Source organism: Phoenix dactylifera, chromosome 6, assembly GCF_051530095.1.
Source record: "Phoenix dactylifera cultivar Ajwa chromosome 6, Ajwa_hap1_PhDact_Kaust_v1.1, whole genome shotgun sequence".
Lineage (NCBI taxonomy): Eukaryota > Viridiplantae > Streptophyta > Magnoliopsida > Arecales > Arecaceae > Phoenix > Phoenix dactylifera.
In genome coordinates this window covers 24,511,438-24,526,231 of record NC_143195.1, presented here as the reverse complement: position 1 = coordinate 24,526,231, position 14,794 = coordinate 24,511,438, and positions in this window count along the sequence as shown.

The following is a 14,794-nucleotide window of genomic DNA, read 5'->3' as shown; positions in this document are numbered from 1 at the left end:
TTTCTAGTGAATCAATATTTGAAGATCCTATATTTTCTAGTAGATCTGCATATCCTCTATTTTTGGTAGATTAACATTCGAAGATCCTTTGGTTTCTAATGGATTCACAGCTTTTCTCCTCCGCTTTTCTTCTCAACTTCAGATCTTCGGTCATCTCTCCTCACCGTCGCTCGACCCCTTTTTCTCCATCTCCGATTTCATTTGCTAGCTCCGACTCCTTCACCATCTAGTTCAAGGTTTATTGATCCTCTTCTATGGTGCCTCCGTCTACGAGGGTCATCAACATTTGGTTGCCTTCTATCTGAATGTCGGTCCTCACTGTAACTACTATCTTCCTTATGTCTTCTCACTACCACGTCATCTATAGTAGCCACAATAAATGACACAACATCTACCACATAAATGTAGACAAGACACATCATGCAGCCACATCATCATTGACCAATTGTGGCATTCTGCCACATCATCATCTATCCATCCACAAAGCTTGCCACATCAGCTATTTGCCATATCAATGCAATATGAGAGCTATATTGGCCACTAATCAAATACAGTCCACATCATAAAATATATTAGCTAGCCACATCATCAAATAAATCAATTAGCCACATCGACAAACACATCAGTCTCTCACGTCAGTCAAACACATCAATAAACACACTAGTCTACTATTTTAGTCATCCATATCAATGGACACATTAGTCTGCCCCAGTTAATTATGTCAGCATTGCCAAATACATCAGTTTGTTGCTTTAGCTCCCTGGTCTACCATTTCAGTTTCTATGATGCTATATCAACTTTTATTCTGACATATCAAATTTTGTATTGTTATATTAACTTGACACATCAGTCTACCATATCGGCTTTTGAATTGTTACGTCAACTTCTGATCCGCCATATTAGCTTTTTAGATGCTATAATAGCTCCTAATCTGCCACATCAGACTTTGTGCTACCACGTCAGCTCTTAATCTATCACTTCAACCTTTAAGTTGCCACACCAGCTTCTGGATGCTATGTTAACTTCTAGTTTATCACATCAATTTCTAAGCTGCTACTTCAGCTCTTGATCTGGTACATCAGTTTTTAGGTAGATTCATTATATAATTTCTAAACTCAAGTTGACACCTACAATACCATCTTGAGTTTGAAGAAGGATGTTAATATAATTTTAGAGATCATGCAACAACCTGTATCAGCCCATAATATTTTTTTTATTAGCGTGATCCTATATCAGTCTATATTATTTTTCTTGTATGGAGTATGTCTGCTAGTATCTATAACTTTTGAGATGTACCAAATGTTACGAAATAGAGATATAAAATTATTTCTCTCTCTCTCTCTCTCTCTCTCTCTCTCTCTCTCTCTCTCTCTCTCTCTTGTTTGTCTCTTCTTTTGCAAATTCTTTAACAAAATCCATCATCCGTCATTATTTTAGGTTCGATTGTTAAAACATTAGAATAAGGCCCCATCAACTATTATAATTGTGGTTATACAAAAAACAATCATGAGATGTGCTACAAGGTAGATGACAAGGCTTAAATTTCCCCTCCCATTCCAATTGGTTTTATTGATGTACTCCTCTCCCTTCGATCTCTATATATCTATAGAAAGGAATAATTTGCAATAAAATTAGAGTAGGCAGCTCATGGAATGTTGTGAGTTATAGTGGACTAGTCACGGAGACTTCTGTTCCATTGATAAGCACTCTGGAGCTACGCTGGAGTTATGAAAAGGACCAAGGCAGTATGAAAAAAAAACTCAAATCAACGACGAGAGAGAGAGAGAGAGAGAGTAGAGTTGACTACATGTCCCTCCTTGATCTATGTGCTATGGGAAGTAGGAGTAGAACAAAGTCAAAAGATGGGCAGGAGGAAATGGAAGTCATCCTATTGAGTTATCGGGAAAGAGAGAGAGCGAGCATTTTTCTTTTCACATAGCGTGTAAGTCCGAGAGCAATTTGTTTATCGACCTTCAAAATAAAAACAACAGCATTTGTGAATTGTGCTCTTCTCTCTTCCACGGCATTTTACTCACCAAACTTACTTCATTAATTTCCAAGGCTGACAGACATACTCCCAAGTTGAACAAAAATCATATGGGGCGGGCACTATAGAATATCATATATGATAGGACTCCTATTTTAGCATGTTTCCTCTCGCATCTATCTTAAAGAGAAAATCAAAAAATTAAATAAGTACAAGTCTCCTCATATTAACAAAGTCCATCAATCATGTAGCTAAAAAAATGGCAAAGAAAACTGCACCCACCAAAAGCAATCAGCATAAAGAGAGACCGTCCGCATCCTTTTTTTTCCTCATCAAGCCTCTATATTTATCTTCTTTCGAATCAAGCCATCTATCCCATCTGTGAGGTCGTCATTTTTCTCCCAAGTTTCTTTCTCCTCCTCCAAATTCCTCTTTTTTTTCTAAAATCTTTGCACCTAAGAGTTTATAGAATCTAAGAAATGGTATGTATATAATTCTTATATTAGACAAAGTTAGTAAACAATATACTAGTACTGATTAGCACCATATTCTAAAAACTATATTATAATTTATCTAAAAAAGTGTATTGGCTTGCTAGATAATTAATTTGTTAGTGCATATTACTGGGCCATGTAGGGTGTATTGGTAAAAAGTATTTTTTTGAAAACTATATATCCATTTATCTGGAGTTGTGTATTGGATCACTTTTGGGTGTATATTAAATAAGCTTGCAATATGTATTAAAAAGTCGATGAGTGCATATCATCAGTATAGTGTATACTTGTGAACATGATATTCTAAAAATTGTGTATCACTTTGCTTAAAGGTGTATATTGAGTTCTAGAGGACTAATTTACTAAGTATGTATCATCTGATCGTGTACTGTTTACTGATAAATAATATATTTTAAAAATTATTTATTAATTTACCTAGATATGTGTATTAACTTGCTAGATAACTAATTTGTTTGGTGCGCATTATTTAGCCATGACTAATTTGTTTACTAAGTCTCCTTATATTAACAAAAAACATATTTTGAAAACAAGGAAAAGAATGCCATGCATGATTTTATTTCTTTTTTTGTTTTTTTTATAATCATAGGATTGAAAACTCAGTTAATAGAAGGAGTTTCTGACTTTTGGATTTTCTTCTTATGGGCACTAGAGAAAACATGGCAAAATTAGAAGCCCACTCCATATTTTTTCTCTAGTGCCCACCCCATATGATTTTTGTTCTTCCAAGTTGGAATAAAAATGCACTAGTGCATGTATATCAAATAAGGCAGGCTTTTTATTTTGCCATATTTCTCCTAGCGCCCCTTTTAAAGAGAAAATCTAAAAATCAAATCGAGATGGAACCTCTACTATAAATAGAATCCATCAGTCCCATGATTTTAAAAGTAAATAAAAAAATAAAAAAATAAGGCATGTGAAGGAAGACAATTTGCCCACATCCTCTTTTCATCCTTGTCAAACCTCTCTCCATCTGTCCTCTTCCTCGTCAAGCCATCTCTCCCCTGTATAAGGCCTGCCTCCTCCTCCCCAAATTCTTTTCTCCTCCAAATCCCTCTTTCTTTTCCGAAATCAAAAAACTTACTATATGTATCAAGAAGCCAATGAGTGTGCATCACCAGACCATATATTATGTACCGGTGAACACCATATTCTACTAATTGTATATCAATTTACCTAAAGATATGTATTGGGATGCTAGATGACCATTTTTTCTAGGTGTGTATCATCTAGCTATATAGTATGTACTAGTAAACACCAAGTTTTGAAAACTATATATCAATTTTCTTGGACATGTGTATTGGATGCTGAATGACTATTTTACTAGGTGTGCATTACCTAATTATATACTATATTCTAGAAATTATATAACGATTTATCTAAAGGGGTGTATTGAGTCATTGTTGGGTATGTATCAGTCTATCTTTGAAAGCTGATAAGTTTATATCACTTGGTCATGAATTGCATACTAATAAACACAGTGTTCTAAAAATTGTGTAGTGATTTACCTAAAAGTGCGCATTAGAATGATAGATCACTATTTTGTTAGGTGTGTATCATCTGACTATATAGTGTGTATTAGTGAATACCATATTAGTGTATATTAGTGTATCATCTGACTATTTTGAAAATTGTATATCGATTTAATTAGAGGTATGTGTTGGAATGCTGAGTGATTATTTTGCTAGGTGTGTATCAATGTTGTGTACTATATGTCATCTAGCCTTCTTTTTTGTTTTTTAAGTCACAAAATAGATGGACTCCATAAGTACGAGGAACTCCATCCCAATTTAACTTTTGGGTTTTCTCTTTAAGATGGGCACTAAAGAAAACGTAATAAAATAGAAAGTTCGCCCCATACGATATTCTCTAATGCGTGCATCAAAGGATTTTTGTTCTCCCAAATTATCATGTACTATTTTTTTAGATCATGAATGTTACACACTAAGAACATGAAATTTATAGGCTATCGACAAAGTTTCATCTAATATGTAATTTATGTTACCCCGTAGGGATGCTGCTCAATTGAGTGACTAGGATGCATGGATCCCAAATGAACATGTTTGATCTTGTGCATGTAATTTTGACTTTTCTGGCACATATCCTTTTCTTTCATTGCATGTAATTTTGCAGCAAGCACGGACTCACTAGGACACATAGAGAGTTACACCGCAGAGTGATGTGCAGCTCTCAATGACCACCGTTAGAAGATGGATGGCCATCAAACAAAGCAGTCCATGAGTGCACACCGTGTCATATGTAGTGCATGTTGTTTGATAGCCATCCATCTGATGGTGGCCATGGAGGGTTGCACAGTACTCTACGTGGTACAATCCACGCACAGCAAAGGATGTTGGTTGTTCTGCAGCAAATTCAAAGATGCTCAACCTTGATATTTTTAGGTTGCTCACAAGAGTTGGTGTTAGCTCCACATCACTCAGTAAAGTTAACATTAGAACATAACACAAATTTGGGCAAGTTTGGCTATTCCTAAAGGATTGGGATAAAAATCCTATTGGATGCATGAATTGGGCCGTCCATTTAAGCATGGCCCTTTATTAATGAAATTTCCCAAATCCCGTAAGAAAAAAAAAGGCCTCTATAGTTCTTTTTTTTCTTCTTGCAGCCCAAAGGGTAGGATCTGGGCTAGATTTGGACAGGCTCTTAAAAAATGCAAGATATATGGACCAACAGGCCCGATTTCTATAGAATTTTCAGTCCAATCTTATAAGAATATTCAGACAAGCCCTTAGTGTGAGCGAATTCCTTGTGATTCTAGGATCACATGTGGCTCTAACTTGTGTAGCTCTTGACATCTAAATTAGTCCGAATGGTATGGACCGCACCAACGTAACCCCTGCCAAGATGTGATATTATCAGAGGGGTTTTGAATCTTAAATATATATATATATATATATATATATATATATATATATATATATATATATATTTAGAAAAGTTCTGTATTATTCTGCTAGGCACCTTGCTCTTAATCAGACAAGTGAGTTTCTCATTGCCCTTATTTTCTCATCCAACGTAGTGGAGTTCTCTTTGCGTTCATGGAAGAACCAAGTCCCCCTCATGGTTCGTGTCTTTGTGTGGATTATGCTTCATAATGAACATGTAACTGTCAACAATCATAATCAATCTTGTGCAACGCTGCGCCAAAGAACTCGTATCGAGCACGTAGCATCTACATGTTTGAATGCCTACAGTCCACGGGAAGAGGAGCGAGGTCAGAATGCAACACTCTTAAGTATTCGTCAATAAATGCCCATCCTCTCCATCCTAAAATCCACTTATACTGGTCTGCCAAGTCTTGCCAACGTAGAGGAGTAAGGTGGTCCTTTCCGCTTCATTTTTTCAGTCTTAAGCCAACATATGATTGTGGTGGAGTGGTGGGCACTTCTTCTAGCTAAATCCCTTTCCAAGGCAATTCAGTATCTGGTGGCACTTCTTGCTTTAAGTTTCGGTAGGGTGGTGTTGGCTAGATGCTCTCTTTTGGGATGTCCATTTTTTTCTTATGATTTTTTGCTGCCCAGCTCCTGTTCTTTGTTTTGTTTCTATTCCACTCTACCACCTCCTAGCCTTTAATATTGAAATACTACAATTTCTTTTTCACCAGAAAATAGGAAGAAAAGCACAACCTTGACTCCATAAGAAAATATCATCCATTAGCTGGCCAGCATACCAGCAGCCGCTTTACTCGTGATGTAACTTCAATATGAAGCATATTGGGGACTATCAAAATTTCATCTAGAATTGCATTCTTTGTTGTAATTCCACAAGGTTGGCCAATTCTTTTGGGGAATTAATAAGATGTTGAGAAAATCTTATTGCCGAAAAGTCCACACAGGATGAGTGATAACTACTCTGGCTTCCAAAATACAAAATATGATCTTAATTCTATTTATACCATATTTTGATCATGCAATAAGCACCACGTAACGACAGGAATAACCAGGAAAGGCGACGGAATATTGCCGGTGCTAGAAAGAAGTGTTGAAAAAAGATTAAGCGGTAATGAAATTGGCTGACTGGTGTAGCATAAATAAGACCCATTGATGGGCAATATTAGTAAAATTGGCTGACTGGTAATGATAACAAAGGTCCCAAGCAACCATTGATAATCGCTCCAGCAATGCGAAAGAAGAAAGCATAAGAACATTAAAACTTGCCTTTCACTGATAAGCCTCAAATATTCGAAGAAATGTCTCACACAACTAGAGAAGAAAATTACCCAACTCATAGTGATCATATCGAATTGCTGATACTTTTAGCACAAACACTAGCAACTCCTATTACAAAGCTATCTCCCACATTTGGAGATAAGGATCCATCCTCTAGCGAGGAGGATGGACAACCTACGAGCACTCAAAATCTTTTTCTTTAGCCTTTCATCATCAAAGTTCAAATCTAGATCCCTATATACAATGGAACTATCAACACGGAGAAGCTAGATAACCGGCTAAACCCGTTAGACACCTATTTCACTATCTATGGATACATTAGTGACCTGAAAGTATCTTTCACCCATCTTAAGCTTTCCAGCCATGTCTTTACCTCATAGAATTCGTACATAAAGAACAATAACATCTCTAGCCTGACGTGGAGCAAATTCAAGAGCCTAATCAAAAAAGTAATTCTACCTAATCGGTCATGAGGAGAATCGGTGAATTAAGTAAGAGCACCTACAATAGAAGTACAATCAATCCATCCAAGAGCACCTACAATAGAAGTACAATCAATCCATCCAAGACTACACCACTGAGTAAAACAAGCAAGCTATCTTACTTAGGATCTCCATCAATGATTGTGTAATCTTTATTAAGTACGTTAGAGGTCTCCATGAGAGCATCAAAAAGGAGATGAAACTCTTCAAAGTTGAAGATATCAGCGAAGCCAGCAAAAAGGCTATGAGGATTAAGAAAAAGAATTGACCTAGGAAAAGTAAGAAGGGCAACAAGTTTGAGAAAGGCAATGAAAAATCAAATCAAGAAGGGAAGCAAAGCAGAGAGCACATCAACAAAACTTAAAAAAATTACTACGACCATGGTAACATCAGGGAACACACCAAGGAGAAGTACTAGAAGCTTGACCATGAGTTGCAACCAAAGAGGAAGAAGCTGAAAGACAAGGATTTTAAGAAGAAAGGGAAGGCGGTCCTCAACGTGATACAGATTGAGCTACTTGAGTTTAAGCAAGTAGACTCAAAATTGAGCCTAATAGTGAGAAAATCCAAGATAGCAACTAAGACAGACCTAAAGATGGGATAGGAGCGCTTTCACTTGAAGATCTAGGTGAAGCAAAGCATCACTGGGGCAATTGTAGATCTTGAAAACTAGAAGAACCTATATCTAAAAGTCTGGCTCAAAAACTAGGATTGCAAACCAAGCCTCATTCGCATCCTTACCCTCTCAGAAAGATTCAGAAGGCATCAAGTTGAAGATCATTAAGTAGTGTACCTTCAAATTCACCACAACTGAGAAATATATTGACAAGGTAACTTGCAAAATAGTTCATTTTAAATATTTGCCAAGTCATCCTTAGAAACCCGTACCTTTGGGATCTAGATGTAGTCTTCCACAAGCAGCAAAGGAAGTATCATCTCATAAAGGATGGAAAGGAGTTACAGTCAGCACCTCCAAAACCCAAGAAAGCATAGATCTTGCAACTGCTACCCAAGCAAAGAGACTAGCTAATGCCTACAAAAGGTTTCTGCTCAAGAGATGCCAAGCTCTCATCCTTTGGTTTCACCAATTGATCGACTAAGATTGAGATTGAGGAGAAGTCGTTGTTGTTGTCGTCAATGAGGAAGGATCACAAGGAGCATCCCTACCACGAAGTTCAAATATCAAACCAGAGTAAATTGTTTGTCAAAGTCTGAAAGCAGAGAAGAGCAATGCTAGAAATCATCTCCAAGCAAAACCAAGTGGTTCAGCCATGAGATGGGGAGGCAAGCGTTTTCCTACCATCAGTTCTGGTTTAATATGAGCTAAATCCTGTAAATAGGGGGAGCTTTGATCCAAAGAATCATCAAACTCGATGTGAACCACTTTGGCTTGTATGGGTTGGGCTAGACAGAATCCAAGAGTGAAATTCGCCATATCAGAAAATCGAATGGCATGCTAAACTTTTAGGGGTCGCAAATTGGTCATACAACACCCAATTGAGATGATCTTTTTTTTTTCTAAAATTAGACAACTTTTCAAGCTTTATGATGCAATACCACTATTTAAGAAGGGTCATGCCCTTAGTGATCAGGTATAAATTTCTTTAGAAAAGGATTTTGACCGAACATATCTCCTAATCTGAGAAGAATCGAGTGAAGTGATAGAAGACAAAGTTGATATAAAGGTCTAAATTATCTTTTATAGAATTTTAGCTTTTTCGAGTTTTTATTTTTACTTGTCATGTCTATTTTAGGAAAGTAAGTTATATTTGAAGTAAAAGAGGAATTCGACCAAAATTATGTAAGGACGGACATTAATATTATAAATAGAGGCTTTGTACCTTGGTTTTATGTTCAAAAATAAAAAGAAGGGGATGTAAACCCTACCTTTAAAATTTTGCCATCTTATCTCAAATTTTTTTGAGAAATTCGAGTTCAGCGAGTTGAAAAATTTTTTTCTGCTTCATGATCGGATCAGAAGGTCATGGCATCTGGATCCATGCTGCTCTCTACCCTTCCTTCAATCATTTTTTGGCTGATCCAACACTAGTGGTATACCCATGCATACCAATCCTCATCTTCTGGTTTGTGACCACTCTTTACTACCGCATCCGTTAGCGAATGCCGCGATATGTCTGGACAAGATGAAAAGAACACCAATAGATAGGAAGAAGAAGAAGAAAGAGGACTTAGGCAATTGGAATAGAGTGTAAGGAAAAGAAAAGGGCGAAGAGAGGGAAAATGAGGAGTGAGTGATGAAGCTTGCACGGGAGGAACAAGTAAGCAAACATGGGCTCTTGATATTTGAAAGAGGAAAGAAAGATAAGGGAGAGATAACATACCAACAGCAGAGTAGAGCACTCCTTGCTCCACAGAGAGATTACAAGAAAAGGGAGAGGTGAGGGAATCTAACATTGGGTGTGAGTCCTCCCCTTCCCCTGCTTTTTCTTTCATAAAAGAAAATAAGAAGCTGAGGAGTACTGTCATGCCCCAAATCCAGGACATAACATGGCCATGCTATCAAAAGGTACCGCCTACCACAACATAAAGCCAATAATCATAATCGGTATACAAATCCATCTCAAATAAAAATATAACAAAATGATCCAAATCCATCATCCATTAAATAATTAAATAATAGCATGTTCAAAGTGATAAAATTCAAATTTAAATACCCAAAACCTATCTCAAAATTCAAAAAATCATCAACTATTATTCATAATCAATTAAAAATACTAATTTTTTTTACAAAATTATCAAACTTGCTAGCGCGAACTCCAAACCTGTATTATCCTTTGTTTTTAGTGACTGTATTCATCTAAAAATAGAAAAATAAAAAAAGATATAAGTTACACAGCTTGGTAAGTAAACCTTACAAAACCTTACTTGATCATTTAGAGAAGACAAATATCATTGAAAAATAGGATATTTCATAATAACAGTATAATTATTGATCAATCATTCTCTTGCATATGCATAAATCATGCAAATTATATAAATATAGTTTCCAGTATATAAATAAAATCATAAATCATGCTAAATTTATAAAGCCATATTATTTGTTATTTTGCCATATCATAATTCATAATAATTCTCTCAAACTAAATGCTAAGATCACCTCATACCTATGACAAGGTCGTAAGTAATATCATGCCAACTACTATAACCCATTGGTTTGATTCTTTAAAGAATTTGCTTTTTTTTCTGTCACGGAAGAAATTTCAAACTCTAATTCGCATAAGCTACTATAATCCGCTGGCGAGGTACGTATGCCAAGCTACTACCTGCTGGCAAAGGCCATATGCCAAGCTTTTGTAACCCACTGACGAGGGCCATATGCCGACTATTCTAACCCGCTGGTGAGGTCATACATAGTTTTCTGAGAGCGCATAGTCATATTTCTTAAATCATATTTTCTTAAAATATATGTTCTTACATCATAAATAAATAAATAAGTTGAAAGGCATTAAATGGATTGATAGAGTTGAGAGCCCATAGATAAATGATTAACGGTAAAACAATCATGCAAATAGTCTATTTATGACAAAATTACATATTTTATAAATATTGAGTTCATAATTCATAATCAAGTTACTAATAATAAATAATCGAAGAACCACTATTTCATAAGGAATCATGAGTTTCATAATATCGTATGCTTGACCCTTAATTTTAAGAAAATATGATATCATCAATATTTAATATTATTTTATATTTTTATATAAATCATAGGTATGGAAAATATATGAAAATTTAAAAACTAGTAAGAAGTGTCAGAATTAGTTATAAGTTCCAAAATTAATAAGAAGTATAAGACTTACTCACCTCTTCTTTTTTTTTTTTTTGCTGAAAACGGGTTCTCATACAGTACGTGTACGAATACACCCAATAAAGTCAAAAAACACTAGCTCACGGAGAGCCAGTGGCAACTCTCCCTCCCCCAACCAAAAGGTGTACCCTGAATGATGAGCCGCGAAGGCAGCCACCCAGTCAGCTGCCCCATTGGCTTCTCTGAATACATGCTTGGCCTGGATGGCCACCCCAACCCCACACATCATCCCAATATCCCGAACCAAGGGGTGGTCTAAGCCCTCACCCCTCAGCCCCGCCCGGATCCAGCTGATGACTGTAGCCGAGTCGCTCTCCAAGACAATCGATCCAGCCTGCAGTACCTGCCTCGCACATCGAATACCTGCCCAGGCAGCTCGTAGCTCTGCCCCGGGAACTGATGTGCCGAACAACTGACAGCCACCTGCTGCCACCACTCTGGAGTGCGGGTCCCGTATCACAAAACCCGCACCACCTCGCGAACCTCCATTCAGGACCGATCCGTCGAAGTTGACCTTGAGGAAACTCGGGGGTGGGGGCTCCCAGGTGAAGAACACCAGCTGAGGAGCTGCCGAAGCAGGAAAAGAACCCCAGGTGTCCCGAGCTGTCAGAGGTCTATCTGAAGAGGGGCTGAACTCCAATGCCTGTACTCGCGCGAGCTCTGCAACGAACCTCGGTGACACCCTGCGCTCACCAAGGGTGCGGGCGTTCCTCGCCAGCCAGATCTGATGTGCTGTGTAGGTCGCTCGAATAGCCTCCTGATATATCTGCGGCCGGGCCAGCCACTGCTGCATCATCCGTAAAAACTGAAGCCTCCCACACCAAACCCCCTGCGGGAACCCTGCCCACAACCATGCCGACCTCGCCCACGTACACTGGAAGAGCACGTGGTCGACCGACTCCTCCACGCTGCATGTCCCGCACTCCGCAGGGATCCCCCAACCGCGCCTACTCAGCACTGCCCTCGTCGGAAGGCGATCCCATGCCACCTTCCAAAGGAAGAGTGCCGCCCTCGGGTGAAGCCCGGACCTCCAGATCCAAGTGTAATCCTGGCCCGACTCATGCTCCTGCTGGATAACCCTGGCAAGGTCTCCCAGTCTGACACTGGACCGGCAAGAGGTACCCCAAACCCTGACATCAGCCCCCCCACAACCTGGCACTGGAAGGGACCGGATTCTCTCAGCTAGGTGTCCTCCGAACAACTGTCGCAGCCTATCATCATCCCATGCTGAGTCTCCTGGGGCAAGAAGATCGGAGACCCGCAATCCCTCCACTGCCTCAACATCGATCATGGTCGGCCAACACCTCAGTGGGACGGTGTCCACCCATGGGTCCGCAGTCACATCAATACTCCGCCCATCGCCAATCAGCCACCTGGTGTTCGCCGACACCAACGGCAAGTACCTCCCAATCTCACGCCACATGAAGGAGACTCGCCGCCCTCTCCATGCCGCCTCTGAGACCTCACGGCCATATCTGGCCGCCATCACCTGACTCCACAGCCCGTGTGGCTCTAGCAGGAAACGAGCTGCATGCCGAGCAATGAGAACCTCGCGCTGCTCCAGTAGGGACTGCACTCCGAGACCGCCCATGCTAGTGGGCCGGCAGACATGCTCCCAAGCCACCAAGTGCACTCTGCGGCCTCCACCGTAAGACCCCCACAGGAAACATCGCAGCAGTCGCTCGACCCTTAGCAGGGTCGTCTTCGGAACCACGGTGTTGGCCATGAGGTATACTGGCATGGACCCCAACACCGATATGATCAAGGTCAGTCTCCCCATCATGGACAGGGAAGCCGCTCTCCATCCCTCCAACCTGCTCTCCACCCGCTGCACCAGGTGGGAGCACTCTGCCACTCGCAGTCTGCGGCCTGTGATCGGAACACCCAGGTAGGTCAGTGGCTCCTCCTGCTCCGGTATCTGCAGAATTCCTCTGATCTCCTGTCTGACCCTGCTCTCCATGCTCGGGCTGAAGTGGACCGCTGACTTCTGGAAGTTAACTCTCTGACCCGACGCCACGCAGTAGTCCGCCGCCACCCGCCGGAGGACTTGTGCATCAGAAACCCGCGCCCTGGCCAAAAGAAGACAATCGTCAGCGAAAAGTAAATGGGACAAAGGACTAGCCCCTGGGGCAGGGACGTAGGCCTCCAACTCCCTGCGGGCACACACCCTCTGCAAATCACGAGACAAAATGTGTCACGACCCCCGCCCCGTTCCCGGCGGGCCGCCGCGACGGTCCTAGGGTGCGGGTAGGCATAAGGCCACCAGCCACCGCGTAGAACCCTACTACCTATCAATCATCAATGAATCTTGAAAAATTTGGCATGATGCATGCACAAAATGATCACTTTTCCTATAGTGACCTGTCAGGATTATCTCAATACATACAACACACTACCTGTCAGAGCAGCAATCACATAATCCGTCACATAATGAACCTGGACAATATATATCAATACATTATCTCAGGCATATAACTCATCTGAAGCATATATGGAATAATCGAGTAAACATATATACTACTCATGAATATATTCAACAGATCATAATGCTGGAATATACAAATCAGGTGTCAATATGCTGAATCATCAACAAGACAGCTATTGGGAGGTGGGTTTTACGCCCCAGACGAACCAGCAACAACTCCCTACTGTCACATGCATATGCAGGATAAGACACCATACCAATAATATAAATGCTAGATAGCTATCGGAAGGTGGGTTTTACGCCCCAGGCGAACCAGCAACAACTCCCCAGTATCACATGCATATGCAGAATAAGACACCATACTGGTAATATAAATGCAAGCCAGTATCCAGAACAGAAATCCATCTCACATCTATATACTAAACGGCACCTCGCGGGAATTCTACATCCGCGGAAAGCCATACTGCACCTCGCGGGGTCTTACTATGCCCGGCGGCAAGCAGAATATAAGTCGTAGGACTGGCCAATCCTACGCCTAGGGCCGTGTCCCCCCTAGGAAGGGACTGGGCTCCGCCCACCCAGAAGGCTACTATGTGCACAAAGGCCGATGTTCAACCCCATCGACTATAGGTGTCCTGCAGATACTGCCAAGCCATGCATAAATGCCATAATGCACCCTCCCAATACTCTACTAAAAAGGAGTATGATCAAGACTACCACTCACTCGATCATGACCCAATCATAAACTAACATCAGGGTTAGGAGTGAGGGTCAAGGAAGTGCAATACAACTCAATATACCACTAAGAAGGCTCTACAAATCTTTGAAATGGAGGAAATGAAATCAATTTACAAAAGAAGTCATTTCACAATTCAGATCCAATTTAATTACTCATAAAGAGTATAATCAAGGCTACCACTCATAAGTCTTTGAAATAGAGGAAATGAAATCAATTTACAAAAGAGGTCATTTCACAATTCAGATCCAATTTAATTACTCATAAACCCCTCGTAATTCTTCTCAATGTTTCCTCAAATGCATGTACAGAATAATCAAGCATGGAGAATCAAGATTATAGAGGAATCTACTACAATATCAATCAATATGCTCAAGTGGAATCAATTCACACTTGGCGACATTCATGAAAATGAATTAAGAATGCTCATAGTGCAAAGTACATGACTCCCACTCACCTGTCAATCTGGCACAGCCCTGATACGCCTCCAAAAATCTACAGCTGGCAGTGGGGAACTTCTTCCTCTTGTTTCCTAGCTTCTTGCCCAACTGTGACATGCATTTACAATACATTTAGTCTTGTATCAAGGGCTATAATCTACGTGCCAATTATAATATAGGGAACTTTAATTGA